The sequence below is a fragment of the Lissotriton helveticus genome, chromosome 8, assembly GCF_964261635.1.
Source record: "Lissotriton helveticus chromosome 8, aLisHel1.1, whole genome shotgun sequence".
In the NCBI taxonomy this organism is placed as follows: Eukaryota; Metazoa; Chordata; class Amphibia; order Caudata; family Salamandridae; genus Lissotriton; species Lissotriton helveticus.
The window spans coordinates 1,285,758,298-1,285,783,787 of NC_136069.1; positions in this window are offsets into that span (position 1 = coordinate 1,285,758,298).

A 25,490-nucleotide genomic window follows, 5' to 3' on the forward strand; every position below is an offset into this window, starting at 1 on the left:
TTTTTTTAGTATTTTTAAAATAATATTCACAAGCACAAACATATTGCATGTAAATTGCTTCTAGCCTCTTAAAGAATAGGGGGAATGTATTTAACACTGTGTATGGTAGAATTAAGTCTCTTATCAAGAATGTATGCCATGATTACTTTTCAGTTATGCTCCCTGAGGAAGGGAGGTTTGCCCGAAATGCATTGGGGCCAAAAAGGAGATTTGTAGAGAAAATGTTAAAAGCATGAAGAAATTAAGATAATGTCTTATTAACTGAGAAATAAACGAAGTTCAGCAATATACACACAAGACTGTATCTATTTGTCAAACTAAATTGCAGAGAATTGAATTACTCCTTTTTCAGGACAAAGGAGTGCCCAGGGGGATGCAACCAATTGGATTTGGAAGCGCAACAAAGGTATTTATTACACTGACGCTGTTGAGCGGAACACGCCACCCGTAGGAGCACACTATAAACTATTGAATTTTCAAAACCTTTGAAGAAAAAAGTTTGTGCGCAAACAGATAAATAATTGGTACAAAAACTTTACACATTGCCTTTGGGATAAACCTGTCTGCTCGAGCCAAGCTACCAAGGGTGTGAGCAGGGGTTATCTAGAATGTGTATCCCCCTTACCCTGACTATAAACAAAGTTCCCTATTTGGACAAAGGTACCTACATCTGCCAACTAGAGACCCCCATTTCTAACATTGGTGGTGAACGGTGTGGATTTGAACTTGTATTTGTACTTGACCCACAGTGATTTATGTACATCACTAGTTTAGTGCAGAGCACTACGCAGCCACATACTGTTTTTTAGTCTTGGTTCTATTTTTGATCTGACCCTTGAGTTATCCACCCATCAATTCTCGGAATGGTAAAGCAGCAAAAGAGATTGCAGATTTGGAGTTTGACTTTGAATTGTTAAGCAGTTACAAGGTAGAGCAACTCAGGCAATTCTGCAAAAACTTTGGTTGTCCCATGAAGAGCCACTTTAGAAAAGAGGAGCTACAGAAGTCCTTAGGGGCCTGGTGGGAGGCCAGACAAGCTGATGAGACAGAGGATGCAGGTGTGCATGTGGGAGCACCAGAGAATGGTTCCAGATCACGTGATTTGCCTGTAGGAAGAGCAGCTTCTAGAGCTGGCAGCAGTCATTCTACTAGAAATTGGGCGCCAGAGGAAATAGAGGAAAGGCGCAGGGCCAGAGATCATGAGTTGGATATCATAAGACAAAAGGCAGAGGAGAGTAAGAATGCTCTTGCTTTGGAAGAGAAAACTTTAGTCTTGGCCCATGAGTTGAGTATGAGAGGACTGAATATTAAAGCCAAACAAGTGGAGTTCAGTACAAATGGTGGCAGTACAAAGCCAGTGCAAGGGGGCAAGGTTTACATACCCAAGGATGTAGTACAGAATTTCCAGAAGAGGGGGAATATGCATGCATTGTTTGCATTTTATGAAGCTGCACTGCATATGCATGAGATCCCTGAGAAGCATTGTGGGTAAGGCCTGTGGAAGCACTTTAAGGCCACTTCGAGGGACACCCTGACACCCCTGGAGGGGGCGGGTACCCCGACCTAGCCCCATATGAAGGAAGCTTTATGCCTCAGCTATGGGCTTACACTTGAGCAGTACAGGGAGAAGTTTAGGACTTCAAGAAATGTGAATCTCATACTTGGTTTGAATGTGTGAACATGTATTGCAGAGCACCGGATGGTTGGATAAAGGGCATCAAAGTTACTGATTTCACAGGTTGTACAATTTGATTGGTTGGGAGCTCTTAAGTAATCTGTGCATTCCAGAGCTGTGCCAGCATCTCACAGAGAGTAAGTTGACCGATCCCAGGCAGCTTGCTCAGGAGGGGGACCACTGGACGAGTACTAGGGTCCACAAGGGGATTGTGGGAAACCCAGCCAAAATTGGGCAGGTTCCCCAGCAGAGGAGTGGGGGGCACAAGGGTAACCAAAAGGAGTTCTATAAAGGGCCCCAAAATAGTTCACAGGGTAAGAGGCCCCAGTCCCCTAGATCTAAGAAGCCATGGCCCCCTAAGGGTAGGACAAACAATCGGGGTCCCAGCAAATGTTTCAGACGTGGTCAGGAAGGCCACCTGACGAATTATCTCCAGTGCCCGCAGGCACCACCAGTACCCACTGGTGCACCATCACAAGGGTTAGTTGGTGTAGTGTTGGGGGAGGAGTTGGTTCCCAGTGAGGTTGGGGAGCTAGCAGTAATGACCCTTGTCTCATTAGGAGACAGAGATATAGTCCAGGATACCTGTCTGTCGGATAACACTAAAAAGTACCTGCAGTGGGGGACCATCAATGGGAGGAGGGTGGAGGCTCTGAGAGACACAGGAACCAATGTGTCATCTGTCAGGTATCAATGGGGTCTGAAGAGCAGGTAATCCCCAATGTACTTCACCCTTTAGTTGCTGCAGACAACTCTGAGCACCTGTTTAAGGTGGTGCAGGTTCCCTTTGAGTGGGGGGGGGGGTCCCAGGTCCTTTTTAGGTCATTGTAAGTCCACCCATGCCTGTTGACTGTGTGCTTAGCAATGACCTGGAGAGCTTTCCTTGGAAGGAGGTGGAGTGCTAGGCTCATTTTAAGATGTTGGGACTGCCTGAGTGAGCCTGTGTGACCACTCGGTTAAGTCAATGGCAGCCAGTAACGGTGATCAAGAGGACCTGGAGCCTGAAAGAGTGGCCCAGGTGCCTGCCAGAAAGAGGAAGGGCAAGGGGTGTAGGAAGGTGGAATCTGACTGCATGGTTACCCCCACTTGTCTCCTGGTATTTTGCTGGTTTTTGACTTGTCTGACTGTGATCCTACTAATCAGGACTCCAGTTTATCCACTTTCTCCCTAAATTGGTTGTGCATGTACTTTAGGTACACTCCAGATTGGATACTGGGGCACCCTTATCAGTCCCTAGTATATGGTACACCAGGTACCCAGGGCATAGGTACCCCAAAGGCCTCTCAGGGGCTGCAGCATGTATTATACCACCCCTGAGAGACTATCCAAACTGACACCACAGGTCTGCTACTGCAGCCTGTGTAAGGTGGTGCTTGCACCCCTTACTTAGTTATAGGTTCACTATATCTATTATAAATTACTACACATATAAAAATCAGTCACCCCTATGGCAGGCCTTTTTAGTCCTGAAGGCAGGGTGCTGGGTTTTATGTGAGAGGGTGCTCCTGCATGAGCAAAGCCCCTCTGAGGCCTTCAGAACCTATTGTCCGGGGTTGTTTGTGATGCAGCCAACCATATATATTTAAGTGCATTATAACCTTGTGGTAAATGCTAACTTTAAAACGGCTGCTTAGAAACAGGTTGTGTTTGGTGTCAAACACCTTTGAATCATACCTCCACACCGCTAACTGGTGTGGGTGGTATGATTCCTCCCTTGTAGATCCACTACTGTGGGTCACCGGTCTACTCGGTACCCGCTTTCTCTATATGGGCATCACAAAATGGATGCTGCCAGCCAAGCTCGAGCAGGGACAGACATGACAATAGGTTATCTGTCACAGGGAGGTGTGACCACCTCCCAAACAGGATTTAGTGTATTGGGGCTGGGTGTGTGCACTCTGAGAGCATTTGAAAGTCTGTACTGGGGGCACATTTTGTGTCCCTGTGCATAGTCCAGCTCAAACCGGTTGCAGGAGCCATTTGCTCCTGCTCTGGAGTGAAACTGGACAAAGGACATGGGTGTAACCACCCCTCTGTTCTGTTCTTCCCCTAGGAGGGTCCCCAGAGTTTGTCCAACCCCTTCCTTGGGTATAAAGTAGGAAACCTAGTCTACAGGACTTTAGATTTTCCCTGGAATAAACTCTGCAAGCAGAAAACAAGTACTTCAATGATCTATACTATGCAGGATGACTGAAGAATCTCCCTAGGAGTAAAGGAGTTACGCCCCTGCAAGGCAGGTACCTTTAACACATCTGACCATTATACATCTCCAAAGCTCCTGAGGACTCTGAAGATTTCTGCAAAACAGGAGGTTGGATCCCGAGTGTTCCTGAGGTTGATCTGACCTCTCAGATATTCTGAGACCAGTATCCCTCGTGGGGACCGTGCAACCTGAACCCCTGTGCACCATGTACTTTTGCAGCAGCATATGCTTTTTGGCAATCCCTGAGGCTGTGCTTTGGGCTACGTGTAGTCCTGACCCCGAGCAGTAATTGCTCTGAAGATTTCCCGCCTACACTCCACGAGTGTTCAGTGGGCTGCTATTTAGTGATTCAGCTCAAGGTCTCTTCGCGATCCGTGGTCCGTTGGCCTGTGGGCCCCTGTAAAGGAAATTTTGATTTCTAGTGTGTTTTCCTGGTTGCTCCAGATTTGCCCTGACTTCCCATAGCTTGGAGAGAGTCTCCAGGACCTTGCTGGTCCACACAGGGGCTGCCTTTCTCTGCCTGTTTGGGTTGCATTTGCCAAGGCTTTTTGGTGTTCAATTCGGACACTAACCCCTCAGCACTCGACTTCCTTTGTGGGACAGCTCACCTCCGGACTTAGGTAATTGTCGACATCTCCTGATCCCCGTGGCTGCAGAGTCATGCACCCCATCAACTCAACTGAAGCACCAACATCGGTGGCCATTCGTTTACCGAGCCCCTGGTCACCCTGTAGTGACCCAGACTATGTCCCCTCTGCTTTCAGGTTCTTTTCACCTTGAATCCAGGCTTGGATTCCACTGGACACTTTTCATCCTCCCGGCAGCAGCACTTCTTTGAGTCACACTATTGATAACAACAAAGGTTTCGGACACCACTTGACTCCTATCCACCCGGCTCCTGTGGGATAGGTAACACGGGTAACTCAGTACTCTCAAAGGTGCTGGCCTTAGAACCTTCTATGTTCCAAAGGGTTTGCTTGAAGACCTCTCCGAAGTGTCCTTAAACTCTCAAATTCCAACCGCGACTTTCCCATAGAGTTGTACAGAACTTGCGTCTGTGTTCACACACTGCACCCATCCTCCGTGGGTCCCCTGTGTCACTACTTTGGGTGGCTCCTTGGGGTCCCAGAGATTTTACGTGCTCTAGGCACTGTGTCTAGTAAAGTCGAGGTTGTTATACCCTTTTTTAGTATATGGTTCAGTCTCCACCTGGAGCCCGCTGTGTATGTGCTATTTACTGTCGGTCTAGTGAATAATAATTGTGAGCCTTGTGCTCTAATCTCTTATAGAGGTTAGTAGAGAGTGTTTAGTAATAAATACATATATTGTATATATCTCTTGTGGGGGTCTCCTTTAATTTGGTTATTCAGGAGGTTATAGACTGGTAAACATGCTGCTTTACATTCCTTCAAGACTTAGCCTGAAGGCTGCTCTCCATAGCTATCACTAAGATAGCTTTCATAAAGGTTATCTTTGACCTAATCTAATCATCAATAATGGTTGTTTGGACTGGTACAGGGTGCCCACTTTAATTAGTGGACAGCAGATACCAGGCCAACTTTGCACATTGTTGTGCAGTGGTTGTGATTTAAGCTTGCTATTGTTTTACCAGATAATCTCATTGAATAATTAACTGAAAACCACTAAAGGTACTTGGGTACATGTAAATCAAGATTGAATACAGTAAGTTCTACTGAACTTGGAGTTGGGTAGTTAAGGGTTTAGCACACCATTTCTCCAACTAAAGAGAGTTTAGTATCCCACTAGGTTAGGTAGGTGCCAACACCACATAACACTAGTATGTCTTCTAGAGAGGAGCCCAGTGGCTCTTTCACAACTAGGTACAATGTTATTCCATTTTTATGATTGAAAGTCATGTGTGTGTCTAGGAAGCTGAGGACAGGGTGGAGTGCCAACACCGAATGTCTCATTGAGATATTGCTTCTAGATGACCTCAGAAAGACGCCAGAGTCTGATGAGGTAGGTAGAGTGGGTGGTGCAGGGGATGAGGAAAGGCTAGGAGGTCTCACCTTCATTGACCTTGAATCAAACCCTGACCAGGAGAATCAAGATGATTCCAACCTGGCAAATCAGGCCCTGGAAGATCAGGGAGAAGGCCTTGAGGGCCCTCTCTTTAATTCTCCTGGTAGAATTCAGACTTTATCCTGGAGATCTAGGTCTCCCTTTGAAGAATCTAGACACTCAGGGACCTCCATAGGGACTTCCATATCTAATAGGAGAGAAAGCTCCTATGGCAAGCAGTGCCAATTCTTAAGGATTGAGGAAATCAAACTTCAGCTCAAAAGAGAGCAATTGGCATTGGATAAGGAACCCTTAGAGCTCCAGAGAGCTAGTAGAAGATTGGGACTAGAGTCCCATTGTGGCAGCAACAGTGTCCCTAGAACTAGAGAGTATACTCATGCTTATAGGAACCTAAACGAGCTAGTCCCTCCCTATCAGAGTGGGGATGACATTCACAAATGGATAACTTCACTAGAGAGGGTCTGTAAAGCACAGAGGGTCCCTCAAGAGCAGTGGACAGCTATCTTGAAGCTCTCCTTTGCTGACAAAGGTAGAGACAAGCTCCTCAATGTAAGAGAGGAGGATGCAGACACTTACTCAGTCCTGTACAGTGCTCTCATAGATGGGTTTGGCTTAACCACTGAACAGTACAGGGCTAAGTTCAGAGACACCCAGAAGGCACAGACCCTGGACTTGGTTGACTTTGTAGATTGTGCCACTAAGGCTCTGGAAGGTTGGATACATACCAACAAGGTGCATGAGTTTTAAGGATTGTACAATTTGATTATGAGGGAGCAGATCCTTAATAATTGTCAAAACCAGCTTTTACACCAGTACCTGGTGGACTTAGATTTGACTTCTCCCCAAGAATTAGGAAAGAAGGCAGATAAATCGGTCAGGACCAGGGTGAAGCCAAAGAATCAGGGTGATAACCAGAAGAAAGATTTTTCCAAGAACAAAGAGAAAGGTGGGGATAAATCAAAAGATAAATCCACTACAGGGCCCCAAAAGTCCTCATCTGGGGGTGGGTCCCAAACTCCTTCCTCAGCTGAAATGAAACATTATTGCTTTGTCTGTAAAAAGCCAGGCCACTGGAAAAATGATTCCCAATTGTCCAAAGGTCAGCAATAAGGAAAATGTCCCTCCCAGTAATACTAACACTCCTCCTGGTACTACAAGTAGTAATACCCCAAGTAGTAGTAGTGCACCTAAAAAGTTAGGTGGGTTCTCATGGGGAACTGAGGTGGACCCTGGTTTAGAAAAGTCCTCCTCACAGGCCACCTCAGTCTGATGGTGGCATGGGATTTGCCACGTTTACTGTCAGTCCTGATTCTTTGGGCAAGTACAGATAGGAGCCACTAAGAAATGGTCAGAATGCTGCGGCCTTTAGGAACACCGGGGCTAGTGTCACCATGGTGACAGGGAACCTAGTACCCCCTCAACAGCTTTTACCTGAGTTTAAGTACCAGGTAACCGACATAGATGGCATCAGGGCAGATCATCATCCCATGGCCATTGTCAATCTCAGTTTAGTAATAAATACATATATTTTATATATCTCTTGTGTGGTTAATTTGGTTATTCAGGAGGTTATAGACTGGTAAAACAAGCTGCTCTACATTCCTTCAAGCATGAAGGCCGCTCTCCATAGCTACCACTAAGGTAGCTTTCATAATGGTTATCTTTGACCTAATCATCAATAAGAGTTGTTTGGACTGCTACAGGGTGCCCACTTTAATTAGTGGACAGCATATACCAGGCCAACTTCTCACAGGGGGCATTGGAAACCAGCCCCCGAAGTTCCCACAGTCCAGGAGGAGGCAGAACCTGCGGGGGATGTGTTGTATATTATTCCTACCTTTGTTTCCATGCCTTCCCCTCCTTTAGCCTTATGTCATATGTTCCAGAATGTAAGTGGCTCTGGACTCTTTCTGGGATTCTAGGTTGAGACAGTTTGTGCCTGGCCAGCTCCTGTTGAAGATGTCCTGCTGTTTCTCTATGCAATAAACCCACTGTTATGCACTGGAAGCCTCCGAGTATTTACTACAATTTTGGCGAACATTTGCAGCTGGTCAGTAGTACTCCTGGTAACTTCCGGCGAATCCGAGACGTTTTTCGTTTGGGTGTATCGTTGAATTGTGCCAGCGTTACAGCTAAACATCTTCGAAAGATAAAGAACCCATTGTGTGCAGCTTTAGCTCCTGTCCTGTGCCAGCGTGTCTCTCTGAAGAAATTTTCACAAAATTTTGAGTAGCCTTAATGTCACAGCGCGAGCACATCCACAACTGCTATTGTTGCTAAGCCTTAGTGTGAGTTACTACGTCATTGGCTTCTTCTTCACTGATGATCGCGATGACATCGCGCTAGTGCCTTCCAAGCCTCCTGTGCATGCGTTCCAAGCCTCGTTTTGATTTCTCCTTCTGTGGCGGCCATTTTAACTCTCTGTTTTCACTATCGAGCCTATTCCAAGCCTCGTTTTGGATTATATTATTGTGACGGCCATTTTGACTGTGTCAATTCACTCGAGAAATCTACAATTTCTTACAGTGGCAGTTTCCTTGACAACAGTTCGCTTCAACTTCGTGAGGACAACATTTTTCTTAGTTTGAGCTATCAATTTGAGGTATGTTCTCCTGGTAACATCAGTTGTTTTGTGGATACTTTGTTTCTTACCTTCTTCTGTTTCTGGCATTTTGTTTTCATTGACTTGACTTTACTAAACATGGCTCAACAAATCCTTCTTACCTTACCACCACAATTTCTACCTGAACCTGGTTTTCCACAGATACCTTGGGAGGATTGGTATATTATGTTCGACAACTACCTCGAGGCACTAGATGGACAAGAATTTTCCGCAAAAAGAAAAAAGGCTATTCTTTTGAGCACTCTCGGCAAAGAGGGGCAGAGAGTTTTCAGATTTTTACCAATAGCTTTGAGAGCTAATGGCCAGGATATGGATGATGAATTTAAGGAGGCTGTTGCAAGGCTCGAAGTCAGATTCTCAAAGGAGGAGAATCTAGTCATGAACCGTTACAAATTTTATACTCAGCGTCAAAAGGAGTCAGAGTCCATAGATGACTTTGTAGCTCGACTCAGAGAGTTGTCTATTAAATGTAAGTTCGGTGCCATGAACGACGAACTTATAAGGGATCAGCTAATTGTCCAATGTTCTAATAAAATGATTCAGGAGAGACTATGGGCGGCAAAGAATCCTTCATTAAAGGATGCCATTGACTTAGCAAAAGTCATTGAAGAATCTAGCAAATGTATGAAGGTTCTGGATTCTCATAAATTGAGTCCTCAACAAGAAGTCTCTGTAGTTTCTAATAGGAAAAGTACAACAGAATGTGAGCATTGTGGAGGCGACAATATTGCTGTTGTTAAAAATAAACCAAGATTCCCACAGAAGAAAAGTTTCACTACTAACAAGTTGTGCAATAGATGCGGAAGCAATAGTCATTCTTCTGATGCAAGGTTTTGCTTCGCTGCAAACAAGGAGTGTCTCAAGTGTGGCAGAATTGGACACTTCTCAAAGATGTGTAAAGCTAAGCCTAAGCAAAGAGTTGCTACAGTGGATGACTACGAATCCGATAGTACAACTGAGGCTGATAGACTCTTAGTGGTGGATGAAGTTGATGTGGTTGGCGAGGATCCAAGACAGAACAGACCAAAGGCAGTTTTCAAGATTGACTCTCATGAAGTATCATTGATGGTGGACACAGGATCACGTCATACCATCATTCCTAAATCTATTTATGACACTTTCTGGGAAGGGTTAAGATTGAATGAGAGTGATATTTCTCCCAAGGGTTTCAATGGTCAAAAGATTGAAATTCTTGGTTTCTTTGAGTCTAAAATTTGTTTTGAGAAGAGATCTACATTTGGTAAGGTGTACGTCTCTATTGATGGTCCTCCCATTCTTGGTTGGGTACATCAGTACGACCTATACATTGTCATCAATCCCAGAGCAAAAAATCAAATTATGGTGCTGGAAGATGTTTCTCTCGAAAGTATTCTTAATGAGTTTAGTGCTGTGTTCAAAGATGAGCTTGGTGAACTGAGATGTTACTCTCACCTCATTAGGCTTAAGAAGAATAGCTTACCTGTGCGATACAAAAGGGGATAATGGACGGAGCGTCTGAGCAAATCAAACACTCACCCCCAGTCAACTGATCTGGGTTTAATCCATCACCATTCTTTAGCCCACTCAGCCACCCCATTTCAGACATGGCTATATGCAAATCAGTCTGACCCTGTGCCTCATGGGAACAGTCCAGCCCGAACTGCCAAGCCATGTCTTCCATGGACCGGAAACAAGCATCCTGGGACCGGTTTCGGATTCATAATCCTCATCAGCCAGGCTATCTTGAATCCAGTGGCCAAGTGAGTAAGGGACTCACGTCTGAGCATACCCTGCCACACTTAGGGCGAACACAGCGATACAAAAGGGGATGAGTGTTTGATTTGCTCAAACGCTCCGTCCATCATCCCCTTTTGTAGCGCTTTGTTCGCCCTAAGTGTGGCAGGGTATGCTCAGACGTGCGTCCCTTGCTCACTTGGCCACTGGATTCAAGATAGCCTGGCTGATGAGGATTATGAATCCGAAACCGGTCCCAGGATGCTTGTTTCCGGTCCAGGAAAGACATGGCTTGGCAGTTCGGGCTGGACTGTTCCCATGAGGCACAGGGTCAGACTGATTTGCATATCGCCATGTCTGAACTGGGGTGGCCGAGTGAGCAAAAGAATGGTGATGGATTAAACCCAGATCAGTTGACTGGGGGTGAGTGTTTGATTTGCTCAAACGCTCCGTCCATCATCCCCTTTTGTATCGCTTTGTTTGCCCTAAGTGTGGCAGGGTATGCTCAGACGTGAGTCCCTTGCTCACTTGGCCACTGGATTCAAGATAGCCTGGCTGATGAGGATTATGAATCCGAAACCGGTCCCAGGATGCTTGTTTCCGGTCCAGGAAAGACATGGCTTGGCAGTTCGGGCTGGACTGTTCCCATGAGGCACAGGGTCAGACTAATTTGCATATCGCCATGTCTGGACTGGGGTGGCCGAGTGAGCTAAAGAATGGTGATGGATTAAACCCAGATCAGTTGACTGGGGGTGAGTGTTTGATTTGCTCAAACGCTCCGTCCATCATCCCCTTTTGTATCGCTTTGTTCGCCCTAAGTGTGGCAGGGTATGCTCAGACGTGAGTCCCTTGCTCACTTGGCCACTGGATTCAAGATAGCCTGGCTGATGAGGATTATGAATCCGAAACCGGTCCCAGGATGCTTGTTTCCGGTCCAGGAAAGACATGGCTTGGCAGTTCGGGCTGGACTGTTCCCATGAGGCACAGGGTCAGACTGATTTGCATATCGCCATGTCTGAACTGGGGTGGCCGAGTGAGCAAAAGAATGGTGATGGATTAAACCCAGATCAGTTGACTGGGGGTAAGTGTTTGATTTGCTCAAACGCTCCGTCCATCATCCCCTTTTGTATCGCTTTGTTCGCCCTAAGTGTGGCAGGGTATGCTCAGACGTGAGTCCCTTGCTCACTTGGCCACTGGATTCAAGATAGCCTGGCTGATGAGGATTATGAATCCGAAACCGGTCCCAGGATGCTTGTTTCCGGTCCAGGAAAGACATGGCTTGGCAGTTCGGGCTGGACTGTTCCCATGAGGCACAGGGTCAGACTAATTTGCATATCGCCATGTCTGGACTGGGGTGGCCGAGTGAGCTAAAGAATGGTGATGGATTAAACCCAGATCAGTTGACTGGGGGTGAGTGTTTGATTTGCTCAAACGCTCCGTCCATCATCCCCTTTTGTATCGCTTTGTTTGCCCTAAGTGTGGCAGGGTATGCTCAGACGTGAGTCCCTTGCTCACTTGGCCACTGGATTCAAGATAGCCTGGCTGATGAGGTTTATGAATCCGAAACCGGTCCCATGATGCTTGTTTCCGGTCCAGGAAAGACATGGCTTGGCAGTTCGGGCTGGACTGTTCCCATGAGGCACAGGGTCAGACTGATTTGCCTATCGCCATGTCTGAACTGGGGTGGCCGAGTGAGCTAAAGAATGGTGATGGATTAAACCCAGATCAGTTGACTGGGGGTGAGTGTTTGATTTGCTCAAACGCTCCGTCCATCACCCCTTTTGTATCGCTTTGTTCGCCCTAAGTGTGGCAGGGTATGCTCAGACGTGAGTCCCTTGCTCACTTGGCCACTGGATTCAAGACAGCCTGGCTGATGAGGATTATGAATTCGAATCCGTTCCCAGGATGCTTGTTTCTGGTCCAGGAAAGACATGGCTTGGCAGTTCGGGCTGGACTGTTCCCATGAGGCACAGGGTCAGACTGATTTGCCTATCGCCATGTCTGAACTGGGGTGGCCGAGTGAGCTAAAGAATGGTGATGGATTAAACCCAGATCAGTTGACTGGGGGTGAGTGTTTGATTTGCTCAAACGCTGCGTCCATCATCCCCTTTTGTATCGCTTTGTTCGCCCTAAGTGTGGCAGGGTATGCTCAGACGTGAGTCCCTTGCTCACTTGGCCACTGGATTCAAGATAGCCTGGCTGATGAGGATTATGAATCCGAAACCGGTCCCAGGATGCTTGTTTCCAGTCCAGGAAAGACATGGTTTGGCAGTTCGGGCTGGACTGTTCCCACGAGGCACAGGGTCAGACTGATTTGCATATCACCATGTCTGAACTGGGGTGGCCGAGTGAGCTAAAGAATGGTGAGGGATTAAACCCAGATCAGTTGACTGGGGGTGAGTGTTTGATTTACTCAAACGCTCCGTCCATCATCCCCTTTTGTATCGCTTTGTTCGCCCTAAGTGTGGCAGGGTATGCTCAGACGTGAGTCCCTTGCTCACTTGGCCACTGGATTCAAGATAGCCTGGCTGATGAGGATTATGAATCCGAAACCGGTCCCAGGATGCTTGTTTCCGGTCCAGGAAAGACATGGCTTGGCAGTTCGGGCTGGACTGTTCCCATGAGGCACAGGGTCAGACTGATTTGCATATCGCCATGTCTGAACTGGGGTGGCCGAGTGAGCTAAAGAATGGTGATGGATTAAACCCAGATCAGTTGACTGGGGGTGAGTGTTTGATTTGCTCAAACGCTCCGTCCATCATCCCCTTTTGTATCACTTTGTTCGCCCTAAGTGTGGCAGGGTATGCTCAGACGTGAGTCCCTTGCTCACTTGGCCACTGGATTCAAGATAGCCTGGCTGATGAGGATTATGAATCCGAAACCGGTCCCAGGATGCTTGTTTCCGGTCCAGGAAAGACATGGCTTGGCAGTTCGGGCTGGACTGTTCCCATGAGGCACAGGGTCAGACTGATTTGCATATCGCCATCTCTGAACTGGGGTGGCCGAGTGAGCTAAAGAATGGTGATGGATTAAACCCAGATCAGTTGACTGGGGGTGAGTGTTTGATTTGCTCAAACACTCCGTCCATCATCCCCTTTTGTATCGCTTTGTTCGCCCTAAGTGTGGCAGGGTATGCTCAGACGTGAGTCCCTTGCTCACTTGGCCACTGGATTCAAGATAGCCTGGCTGATGAGGATTATGAATCCGAAACCGGTCCCAGGATGCTTGTTTCCGGTACAGGAAAGACATGGCTTGGCAGTTCGGGCTGGACTGTTCCTATGAGGCACAGGGTCAGACTGATTTGCATATCGCCATCCCTGAACTGGAGTGGCCGAGTGAGCTAAAGAATGGTGATGGATTAAACCCAGATCAGTTGACTGGGGATGAGTGTTTGATTTGCTCAAACGCTCCGTCCATGATCCCCTTTTGTATCGCTTTGTTCACCCTAAATGTGGCAGGGTATGCTCAGACGTGAGTCCCTTGCTCACTTGGCCACTGGATTCAAGATAGCCTGGCTGATGAGGATTATGAATCCGAAACTGGTCCCAGGATGCTTGTTTCCAGTCCAGGAAAGACATGGCTTGGCAGTTGGGGCTGGACTGTTCCCATGAGGCACAGGGTCAGACTGATTTGCATATCGCCATGTCTGAACTGGGGTGGCCGAGTGAGCTAAAGAATGGTGATGGATTAAACCCATATCAGTTGACTGGGGGTGAGTGTTTGATTTGCTAAAACGCTCCGTCCATCATCCCCTTTTGTATCGCTTTGTTCGCCCTAAGTGTGGCAGGGTATGCTCAGACGTGAGTCCCTTGCTCACTTGGCCACTGGATTCAAGATAGCCTGGCTGATGAGGATTATGAATCCGAAACCGGTCCCAGGATGCTTGTTTCCGGTCCTGGAAAGACATGGCTTGGCAGTTCGGGCTGGACTGTTCACATGAGGCACAGGGTCAAACTGATTTGCATATCGCCATGTCTGAACTGGGGTGGCCGAGTGAGCTAAAGAATGGTGATGGATTGAACCCATATCAGTTGACTGGGCGTGAGTGTTTGATTTGCTCAAACGCTCCGTCCATCATCCCCTTTTGTATCGCTTTGTTCGCCCTAAGTGTGGCAGGGTATGCTCAGACGTGAGTCCCTTGCTCACTTGGCCACTGGATTCAAGATAGCCTGGCTGATGAGGATTATGAATCCGAAACCGGTCCCAGGATGCTTGTTTCCGGTCCAGGAAAGACATGGCTTGGCAGTTCGGGCTGGACTGTTCCCATGAGGCACAGGGTCAGACTGATTTGCATATCGCCATGTCTGTACTGGGGTGGCCGAGTGAGCTAAAGAATGGTGATGGATTAAACCCAGATCAGTTGACTGGGGGTGAGTGATTGATTTGCTCAAACGCTCCGTCCATCATCCCCTTTTGTATCCCTTTGTTCGCCCTAAGTGTGGCAGGGTATGCTCAGACGTGAGTCCCTTGCTCACTTGGCCACTGGATTCAAGATAGCCTGGCTGATGAGGATTATGAATCCGAAACCGGTCCCAGGATGCTTGTTTCCGGTCCAGGAAAGACATGGCTTGGCAGTTCGGGCTGGACTGTTCCCATGAGGCACAGGGTCAGACTGATTTGCATATCACCATGTCAGAACTGGGGTGGCCGAGTGAGCTAAAGAATGGTGATGGATTAAACCCAGATCAGTTGACTGGGGGTGAGTGTTTGATTTGCTCAAACGCTCCGTCCATCATCCCCTTTTGTATCGCTTTGTTCGCCCTAAGTGTGGCAGGGTATGCTCAGACATGAGTCTCTTGCTCACTTGGCCACTGGACTCAAGATAGCCTGGCTGATGAGGATTATGAATCCGAAACCGGTCCCAGGATGCTTGTTTCCGGTCCAGGAAAGACATGGCTTGGCAGTTCGGACTGGACTGTTCCCATGAGGCACAGGGTCAGACTGATTTGCATATCGCCATGTCTGAAATGGGGTGGCCGAGTGAGCTAAAGAATGGTGATGGATTGAACCCAGATCAGTTGACTGGGGGTGAGTGTTTGATTTGCTCAAACGCTCCGTCCATCATCCCCTTTTGTATCGCTTTGTTCGCCCTAAGTGTGGCAGGGTATGCTCAGACGTGAGTCCCTTGCTCACTTGGCCACTGGATTCAAGATAGCCTGGCTGATGAGGATTATGAATCCGAAACCGGTCCCAGGATGCTTGTTTCTGGTCCAGGAAAGACATGGCTTGGCAGTTCGGGCTGGACTGTTCCTATGAGGCACAGGGTCAGACTGATTTGCATATTGCCATGTCTGAACTGGGGTGGCCGAGTGAGCTAAAGAATGGTGATGGATTAAACCCAGATCAGTTGACTGGGGGTGAGTGTTTGATTTGCTCAAACACTCCGTCCATCATCCCCTTTTGTATTGCTTTGTTCGCCCTAAGTGTGGCAGGGTATGCTCAGACGGGAGTCCCTTGCTCACTTGGCCACTGGATTCAAGATAGCCTGGCTGATGAGGATTATGAATCCGAAACCGGTCCCAGGATGCTTGTTTCCGGTCCAGGAAAGACATGGCTTGGCAGTTCGGGCTGGACTATTCCCATGAGGCACAGGGTCATACTGATTTGCATATCGCCATGTCTGAACTGGGGTGGCCGAGTGAGATAAAAAATGATGATGGATTAAACCCAGATCAGTTGACTGGGGGTGAGTGTTTGATTTGCTCAAACGCTCCGTCCATCATCCCCTTTTGTATCGCTTTGTTCGCCCTAAGTGTGGCAGGGTATGCTCAGACGTGAGTCTCTTGCTCACTTGGCCACTGGATTCAAGATAGCCTGGCTGATGAGGATTATGAATCCAAAACCGGTCCCAGGATGCTTGTTTCCGGTCCAGGAAAGACATGGCTTGGCAGTTCGGGCTGGACTGTTCCCATGACGCACAGGGTCAGACTGATTTGCATATCGCCATGTCTGAACTGGGGTGGCCGAGTGAGCAAAAGAATGGTGATGGATTAAACCCAGATCAGTTGACTGGGGGTGAGTGTTTGATTTGCTCAAACGCTCCGTCCATCATCCCCTTTTGTATCGCTTTGTTCGCCCTAAGTGTGGCAGGGTATGCTCAGACGTGAGTCCCTTGCTCACTTGGCCACTGGATTCAAGATAGCCTGGCTGATGAGGATTATGAATCCGAAACCGGTCCCAGGATGCTTGTTTCCGGTCCAGGAAAGACATGGCTTGGCAGTTCGGGCTGGACTGTTCCCATGAGGCACAGGGTCAGACTAATTTGCATATCGCCATGTCTGGACTGGGGTGGCCGAGTGAGCTAAAGAATGGTGATGGATTAAACCCAGATCAGTTGACTGGGGGTGAGTGTTTGATTTGCTCAAACGCTCCGTCCATCATCCCCTTTTGTATCGCTTTGTTTGCCCTAAGTGTGGCAGGGTATGCTCAGACGTGAGTCCCTTGCTCACTTGGCCACTGGATTCAAGATAGCCTGGCTGATGAGGTTTATGAATCCGAAACCGGTCCCAGGATGCTTGTTTCCGGTCCAGGAAAGACATGGCTTGGCAGTTCGGGCTGGACTGTTCCCATGAGGCACAGGGTCAGACTGATTTGCCTATCGCCATGTCTGAACTGGGGTGGCCGAGTGAGCTAAAAAATGGTGATGGATTAAACCCAGATCAGTTGACTGGGGGTGAGTGTTTGATTTGCTCAAACGCTCCGTCCATCACCCCTTTTGTATCGCTTTGTTCGCCCTAAGTGTGGCAGGGTATGCTCAGACGTGAGTCCCTTGCTCACTTGGCCACTGGATTCAAGATAGCCTGGCTGATGAGGATTATGAATTCGAATCCGGTCCCAGGATGCTTGTTTCCGGTCCAGGAAAGACATGGCTTGGCAGTTCGGGCTGGACTGTTCCCATGAGGCACAGGGTCAGACTGATTTGCCTATCGCCATGTCTGAACTAGGGTGGCCGAGTGAGCTAAAGAATGGTGATGGATTAAACCCAGATCAGTTGACTGGGGGTGAGTGTTTGATTTGCTCAAACGCTGCGTCCATCATCCCCTTTTGTATCGCTTTGTTCGCCCTAAGTGTGGCAGGGTATGCTCAGACGTGAGTCCCTTGCTCACTTGGCCACTGGATTCAAGATAGCCTGGCTGATGAGGATTATGAATCCGAAACCGGTCCCAGGATGCTTGTTTCCAGTCCAGGAAAGACATGGCTTGGCAGTTCGGGCTGGACTGTTCCCATGAGGCACAGGGTCAGACTGATTTGCATATCGCCATGTCTGAACTGGGGTGGCCGAGTGAGCTAAAGAATGGTGAGGGATTAAACCCAGATCAGTTGACTGGGGGTGAGTGTTTGATTTACTCAAACGCTCCGTCCATCATCCCCTTTTGTATCGCTTTGTTCGCCCTAAGTGTGGCAGGGTATGCTCAGACGTGAGTCCCTTGCTCACTTGGCCACTGGATTCAAGATAGCCTGGCTGATGAAGATTATGAATCCGAAACCGGTCTCAGGATGCTTGTTTCCGGTCAAGGAAAGACATGGCTTGGCAGTTCGGGCTGGACTGTTCCCATGAGGCACAGGGTCAGACTGATTTGCATATCGCCATGTCTGAACTGGGGTGGCCGAGTGAGCTAAAGAATGGTGATGGATTAAACCCAGATCAGTTGACTGGGGGTGAGTGTTTGATTTGCTCAAACGCTCCGTCCATCATCCCCTTTTGTATCACTTTGTTCGCCCTAAGTGTGGCAGGGTATGCTCAGACATGAGTCCCTTGCTCACTTGGCCACTGGATTCAAGATAGCCTGGCTGATGAGGATTATGAATCCGAAACTGGTCCCAGGATGCTTGTTTCCGGTCCAGGAAAGACATGGCTTGGCAGTTCGGGCTGGACTGTTCCCATGAGGCACAGGGTCAGACTGATTTGCATATCGCCATCTCTGAACTGGGATGGCCGAGTGAGCTAAAGAATGGTGATGGATTAAACCCAGATCAGTTGACTGGGGGTGAGTGTTTGATTTGCTCAAACGCTCCGTCCATCATCCCCTTTTGTATCGCTTTGTTCGCCCTAAGTGTGGCAGGGTATGCTCAGACGTGAGTCCCTTGCTCACTTGGCCACTGGATTCAAGATAGCCTGGCTGATGAGGATTATGAATCCGAAACCGGTCCCAGGATGCTTGTTTCCGGTCCTGGAAAGACATGGCTTGGCAGTTCGGGCTGGACTGTTCACATGAGGCACAGGGTCAAACTGATTTGCATATCGCCATGTCTGAACTGGGGTGGCCGAGTGAGCTAAAGAATGGTGATGGATTGAACCCATATCAGTTGACTGGGGGTGAGTGTTTGATTTGCTCAAACGCTCCGTCCATCATCCCCTTTTGTATCGCTTTGTTCGCCCTAAGTGTGGCAGGGTATGCTCAGACATGAGTCCCTTGCTCACTTGGCCACTGGACTCAAGATAGCCTGGCTGATGAGGATTATGAATCAGAAACCGGTCCCAGGATGCTTGTTTCCGGTCCAGGAAAGACATGGCTTGGCAGTTCGGACTGGACTGTTCCCATGAGGCACAGGGTCAGACTGATTTGCATATCGCCATGTCTGAAATGGGGTGGCCGAGTGAGCTAAAGAATGGTGATGGATTGAACCCAGATCAGTTGACTGGGGGTGAGTGTTTGATTTGCTCAAACGCTCCGTCCATCATCCCCTTTTGTATCGCTTTGTTCGCCCTAAGTGTGGCAGGGTATGCTCAGACGTGAGTCCCTTGCTCACTTGGCCACTGGATTCAAGATAGCCTGGCTGATGAGGATTATGAATCCGAAACCGGTCCCAGGATGCTTGTTTCTGGTCCAGGAAAGACATGGCTTGGCAGTTCGGGCTGGACTGTTCCCATGAGGCACAGGGTCATACTGATTTGCATATCGCCATGTCTGAACTGGGGTGGCCGAGTGAGATAAAGAATGATGATGGATTAAACCCAGATCAGTTGACTGGGGGTGAGTGTTTGATTTGCTCAAACGCTCCGTCCATCATCCCCTTTTGTATCGCTTTGTTCGCCCTAAGTGTGGCAGGGTATGCTCAGACGTGAGTCCCTTGCTCACTTGGCCACTGGATTCAAGATAGCCTGGCTGATGAGGATTATGAATCCGAAACCGGTCCCAGGATGCTTGTTTCCAGTCCAGGAAAGACATGGCTTCGCAGTTCGGGCTGGACTGTTCCCATGAGGCACAGGGTCAGACTGATTTGCATATCGCCATGTCTGAACTGGGGTGGCCGAGTGAGCTAAAGAATGGTGATGGATTAAACCTAGATCAGTTGACTGGGGTGAGTGTTTGATTTGCTCAAACGCTCCGTCCATCATCCCCTTTTGTATCGCTTTGTTCGCCCTAAGTGTGGCAGGGTATGCTCAGACGTGAGTCCCTTGCTCACTTGGCCACTGGATTCAAGATAGCCTGGCTAATGAGGAGTATGAATCCGAAACCAGTCCCAGGATGCTTGTTTCCGGTCCAGGAAAGACATGGCTTGGCAGTTCGGGCTGGACTGTTCCCATGAGGCACAGGGTCAGACTGATTTGCATATCGCCATGTCTGAACTGGGGTGGCCGAGTGAGCTAAAGAATGGTGACGGATTAAGCCCAGATCCGTTGACTGGGGCTGAGTGTTTGATTTGCTCAAATGCTCCGTCCATCATCCCCTTTTGTACCGCTTTGTTCGCCCTAAGTGTGGCAGGGTATGCTCAGACGTGAGTCCCTTGCTCACTTGGCCACTGGATTCAGGATAGCCTGGCTGATGAGGATTATGAATCCGAAACCGGTCCCAGGATGCTTGTTTCCGATCCAGAAAAGACATGGCTTGGCAGTTCGGGCTGGACTGTTCCCATGAGGCACAGGAACAGACTGATTTGCATATCGCCATGTCTGAACTGGGGTGGCTGAGTGAGCTAAAGAATGGTGATGGATTAAACCCAGATCAGTTGACTGGGGGTGAGTGTTTGATTTGCTCAAACGCTCCGTCCATCATCCCCTTTTGTATCGCTTTGTTCGCCCTAAGTGTGGCAGGGTATGCTCAGACGTGAGTCCTTGCTCACTTGGCCACTGGATTCAAGATAGCCTGGCTGATGAGGATTATGAATCCGAAACCGGTCCCAGGATGCTTGTTTCCGGTCCAGGAAAGACATGGCTTGGCAGTTCGGGCTGGACTGTTCCCATAAGGCACAGGGTCAGACTGATTTGCATATCGCCATCTCTGAACTGGGGTGGCCGAGTGAGCTAAAGAATGGTGATGGATTAAACCCAGATCAGTTGACTGGGGGTGAGTGTTTGATTTGCTCAAACGCTCCGTCCATGATCCCCTTTTGTATCGCTTTGTTCACCCTAAGTGTGGCAGGGTATGCTCAGACGTGAGTCCCTTGCTCACTTGGCCACTGGATTCAAGATAGCCTGGCTGATGAGGATTATGAATCCGAAACCAGTCCCAGGATGCTTGTTTCCGGTCCAGGAAAGACATGGCTTCGCAGTTCGGGCTGGACTGTTCCCATGAGGCACAGGGTCAGACTGATTTGCATATCGCCATGTCTGAACTGGGGTGGCCGAGTGAGCTAAAGAATGGTGATGGATTAAACCCAGATCAGTTGACTGGGGGTGAGTGTTTGATTTGCTCAAATGCTCCGTCCATCATCCCCTTTTGTATCGCTTTGTTCGCCCTAAGTGTGGCAGGGTATGCTCAGACGTGAGTCCCTTGCTCACTTGGCCACTGGATTCAAGCTAGCCTGGCTGATGAGGATTATGAATCCGAAACCGGTCCCAGGATGCTTGTTTCCGGTCCAGGAAAGACATGGCTTGGCAGTTCGGGCTGGACTGTTCCCATGAGGCACAGGGTCAGACTGATTTGCATATCGCCATCTCTGAACTGGGGTGGCCGAGTGAGCTAAAGAATGGTGATGGGTTAAACCCAGATCAGTAGACTGGGGGTGAGTGTTTGATTTGCTCAAACGCTCCGTCCATGATCCCCTTTTGTATCGCTTTGTTCACCCTAAGTGTGGCAGGGTATGCTCAGACGTGAGTCCCTTGCTCACTTGGCCACTGGATTCAAGATAGCCTGGCTGATGAGGATTATGAATCCGAAACTGGTCCCAGGATGCTTGTTTCCAGTCCAGGAAAGACATGGCTTGGCAGTTCGGGCTGGACTGTTCCCATGAGGCACAGGGTCAGACTGATTTGCATATCGCCATGTCTGAACTGGGGTGGCCGACTGAGCTAAAGAATGGTGATGGATTAAACCCAGATCAGTTGACTGGGGGTGAGTGTTTGATATGCTCAAACGCTCCGTCCATCATCCCCTTTTGTATCGCTTTGTTCGCCCTAAGTGTGGCAGGGTATGCTCAGACGTGAGTCCCTTGCTCACTTGGCCACTGGATTCAAGATAGCCTGGCTGATGAGGATTATGAATCCGAAACCGGTCCCAGGATGCTTGTTTCCGGTCCAGGAAAGACATGGCTTGGCAGTTCGGGCTGGACGGTTCACATGAGGCACAGGGTCAGACTGATTTGCATATCACCATGTCTGAACTGGGGTGGCCGAGTGAGCTAAAGAATGGTGATGGATTAAACCCAGATCAGTTGACTGGGGGTGAGTGTTTGATTTGCTCAAACGCTCCGTCCATCATCCCCTTTTGTATCGCTTTGTTCGCCCTAAGTGTGGCAGGGTATGCTCAGACGTGAGTCCCTTGCTCACTTGGCCACTGGATTCAAGATAGCCTGGCTGATGAGGATTATGAATCCGAAACCGGTCCTAGGATGCTTGTTTCCGATCCAGAAAAGACATGGCTTGGCAGTTCGGGCTGGACTGTTCCCATGAGGCACAGGAACAGACTGATTTGCATATCGCCATGTCTGAACTGGGGTGGCTGAGTGAGCTAAAGAATGGTGATGGATTAAACCCAGATCAGTTGACTGGGGGTGAGTGTTTGATTTGCTCAAACGCTCCGTCCATCATCCCCTTTTGTATCGCTTTGTTCGCCCTAAGTGTGGCAGGGTATGCTCAGACGTGAGTCCTTGCTCACTTGGCCACTGGATTCAAGATAGCCTGGCTGATGAGGATTATGAATCCGAAACCGGTCCCAGGATGCTTGTTTCCGGTCCAGGAAAGACATGGCTTGGCAGTTCGGGCTGGACTGTTCCCATAAGGCACAGGGTCAGACTGATTTGCATATCGCCATCTCTGAACTGGGGTGGCCGAGTGAGCTAAAGAATGGTGATGGATTAAACCCAGATCAGTTGACTGGGGGTGAGTGTTTGATTTGCTCAAACGCTCCGTCCATGATCCCCTTTTGTATCGCTTTGTTCACCCTAAGTGTGGCAGGGTATGCTCAGACGTGAGTCCCTTGCTCACTTGGCCACTGGATTCAAGATAGCCTGGCTGATGAGGATTATGAATCCGAAACCGGTCCCAGGATGCTTGTTTCCGGTCCAGGAAAGACATGGCTTCGCAGTTCGGGCTGGACTGTTCCCATGAGGCACAGGGTCAGACTGATTTGCATATCGCCATGTCTGAACTGGGGTGGCCAAGTGAGCTAAAGAATGGTGATGGATTAAACCCAGATCAGTTGACTGGGGGTGAGTGTTTGATTTGCTCAAACGCTCCGTCCATCATCCCCTTTTGTATCGCTTTGTTCGCCCTAAGTGTGGCAGGGTATGCTCAGACGTGAGTCCCTTGCTCACTTGGCCACTGGATTCAAGATAGCCTGGCTGATGAGGAGTATGAATCCGAAACCGGTCCCAGGATGCTTGTTTACGGTCCAGGAAAGACATGGCTTGGCAGTTCGGGCTGGACTGTTCCCATGAGGCACAGGGTCAGACTGATTTGCATATCGCCATGTCTGAACTGGGGTGGCCGAGTGAGCTAAAGAATGGTGATGGATTAAACCCAGATCAGTTGACTGGGGCTGAGTGTTTGATTTGCTCAAACGCTCCATCCATCATCCCCTTTTGTACCGCTTTGTTCGCCCTAAGTGTGGCAGGGTATGCTCAGACGTGAGTCCCTTGCTCACTTGGCAACTGGATTCAAGATAGCCTGGCTGATGAGGATTATGAATCCGAAACCGGTCCCAGGATGCTTGTTTCCGGTCCATGAAAGACATGGCTTGGCAGTTCGGGCTGGACTGTTCCCATGAGGCACAGGGTCAGACTGATTTGCATATTGCCATGTCTGAACTGAGGTGGCCGAGTGAGCTAAAGAATGGTGATGGATTAAACCCAGATCAGTTGACTGGGGGTGAGTGTTTGATTTGCTCAAATGCTCCGTCCATCATCCCCTTTTGTATCGCTTTGTTCGCCGTAAGTGTGGCAGGGTATGCTCAGACGTGAGTCCCTTGCTCACTTGGCCACTGGATTCAAGATAGCCTGGCTGATGAGGATTATGAATCCGAAACCGGTCCCAGGATGCTTGTTTCCGGTCCAGGAAAGACATGGCTTGGCAGTTCGGGCTGGACTGTTCCCATGAGGCACAGGGTCAGACTGATTTGCATATCGCCATGTCTGAACTGGGGTGGCCGACTGAGCTAAAGAATGGTGATGGATTAAACCCAGATCAGTTGACTGGGGGTGAGTGTTTGATATGCTCAAACGCTCCGTCCATCATCCCCTTTTGTATCGCTTTGTTCGCCCTAAGTGTGGCAGGGTATGCTCAGACGTGAGTCCCTTGCTCACTTGGCCACTGGATTCAAGATAGCCTGGCTGATGAGGATTATGAATCCGAAACCGGTCCCAGGATGCTTGTTTCCGGTCCAGGAAAGACATGGCTTGGCAGTTCGGGCTGGACGGTTCACATGAGGCACAGGGTCAGACTGATTTGCATATCGCCATGTCTGAACTGGGGTGGCCGAGTGAGCTAAAGAATGGTGATGGATTAAACCCAGATCAGTTGACTGGGGGTGAGTGTTTGATTTGCTCAAACGCTCCGTCCATCATCCCCTTTTGTATCGCTTTGTTCGCCCTAAGTGTGGCAGGGTATGCTCAGACGTGAGTCCCTTGCTCACTTGGCCACTGGATTCAAGATAGCCTGGCTGATGAGGATTATGAATCCGAAACCGGTCACAGGATGCTTGTTTCCGGTCCAGGAAAGACATGGCTTGGCAGTTCGGGCTGGACTGTTCACATGAGGCACAGGGTCAGACTGATTTGCATATCGCCATGTCTGAACTGGGGTGGCCGAGTGAGCTAAAGAATGGTGATGGATTGAACCCAGATCAGTTGACTGGGGGTGAGTGTTTGATTTGCTCAAACGCTCCGTCCATCATCCCCTTTTGTATCGCTTTGTTCGCCCTAAGTGTGGCAGGGTATGCTCAGACGTGAGTCCCTTGCTCACTTGGCCACTGGATTCAAGATAGCCTGGCTGATGAGGATTATGAATCCGAAACCGGTCCCAGGATGCTTGTTTCCGGTCCAGGAAAGACATGGCTTGGCAGTTCGGGCTGGACTGTTCCCATGAGGCACAGGGTCAGACTGATTTGCATATCGCCATGTCTGAACTGGGGTGGCCGAGTGAGCTAAAGAATGGTGATGGATTAAACCCAGATCAGTTGACTGGGGGTGAGTGTTTGATTTGCTCAAACGCTCCGTCCATCATCCCCTTTGTATCGCTTTGTTCGCCCTAAGTGTGGCAGGGTATGCTCAGACGTGAGTCCCTTGCTCACTTGGCCACTGGATTCAAGATAGCCTGGCTGATGAGGATTATGAATCCGAAACCGGTCCCAGGATGCTTGTTTCCGGTCCAGGAAAGACATGGCTTGGCAGTTCGGGCTGGACTGTTCCCATGAGGCACAGGGTCAGACTGATTTGCATATCGCCATCTCTGAACTGGGGTGGCCGAGTGAGCTAAAGAATGGTGATGGGTTAAACCCAGATCAGTAGACTGGGGGTGAGTGTTTGATTTGCTCAAACGCTCCGTCCATGATCCCCTTTTGTATCGCTTTGTTCACCCTAAGTGTGGCAGGGTATGCTCAGAGGTGAGTCCCTTGCTCACTTGGCCACTGGATTCAAGATAGCCTGGCTGATGAGGATTATGAATCCGAAACTGGTCCCAGGATGCTTGTTTCCGGTCCAGGAAAGACATGGCTTGGCAGTTCGGGCTGGACGGTTCACATGAGGCACAGGGTCAGACTGATTTGCATATCGCCATGTCTGAACTGGGGTGGCCGAGTGAGCTAAAGAATGGTGATGGATTAAACCCAGATCAGTTGACTGGGGGTGAGTGTTTG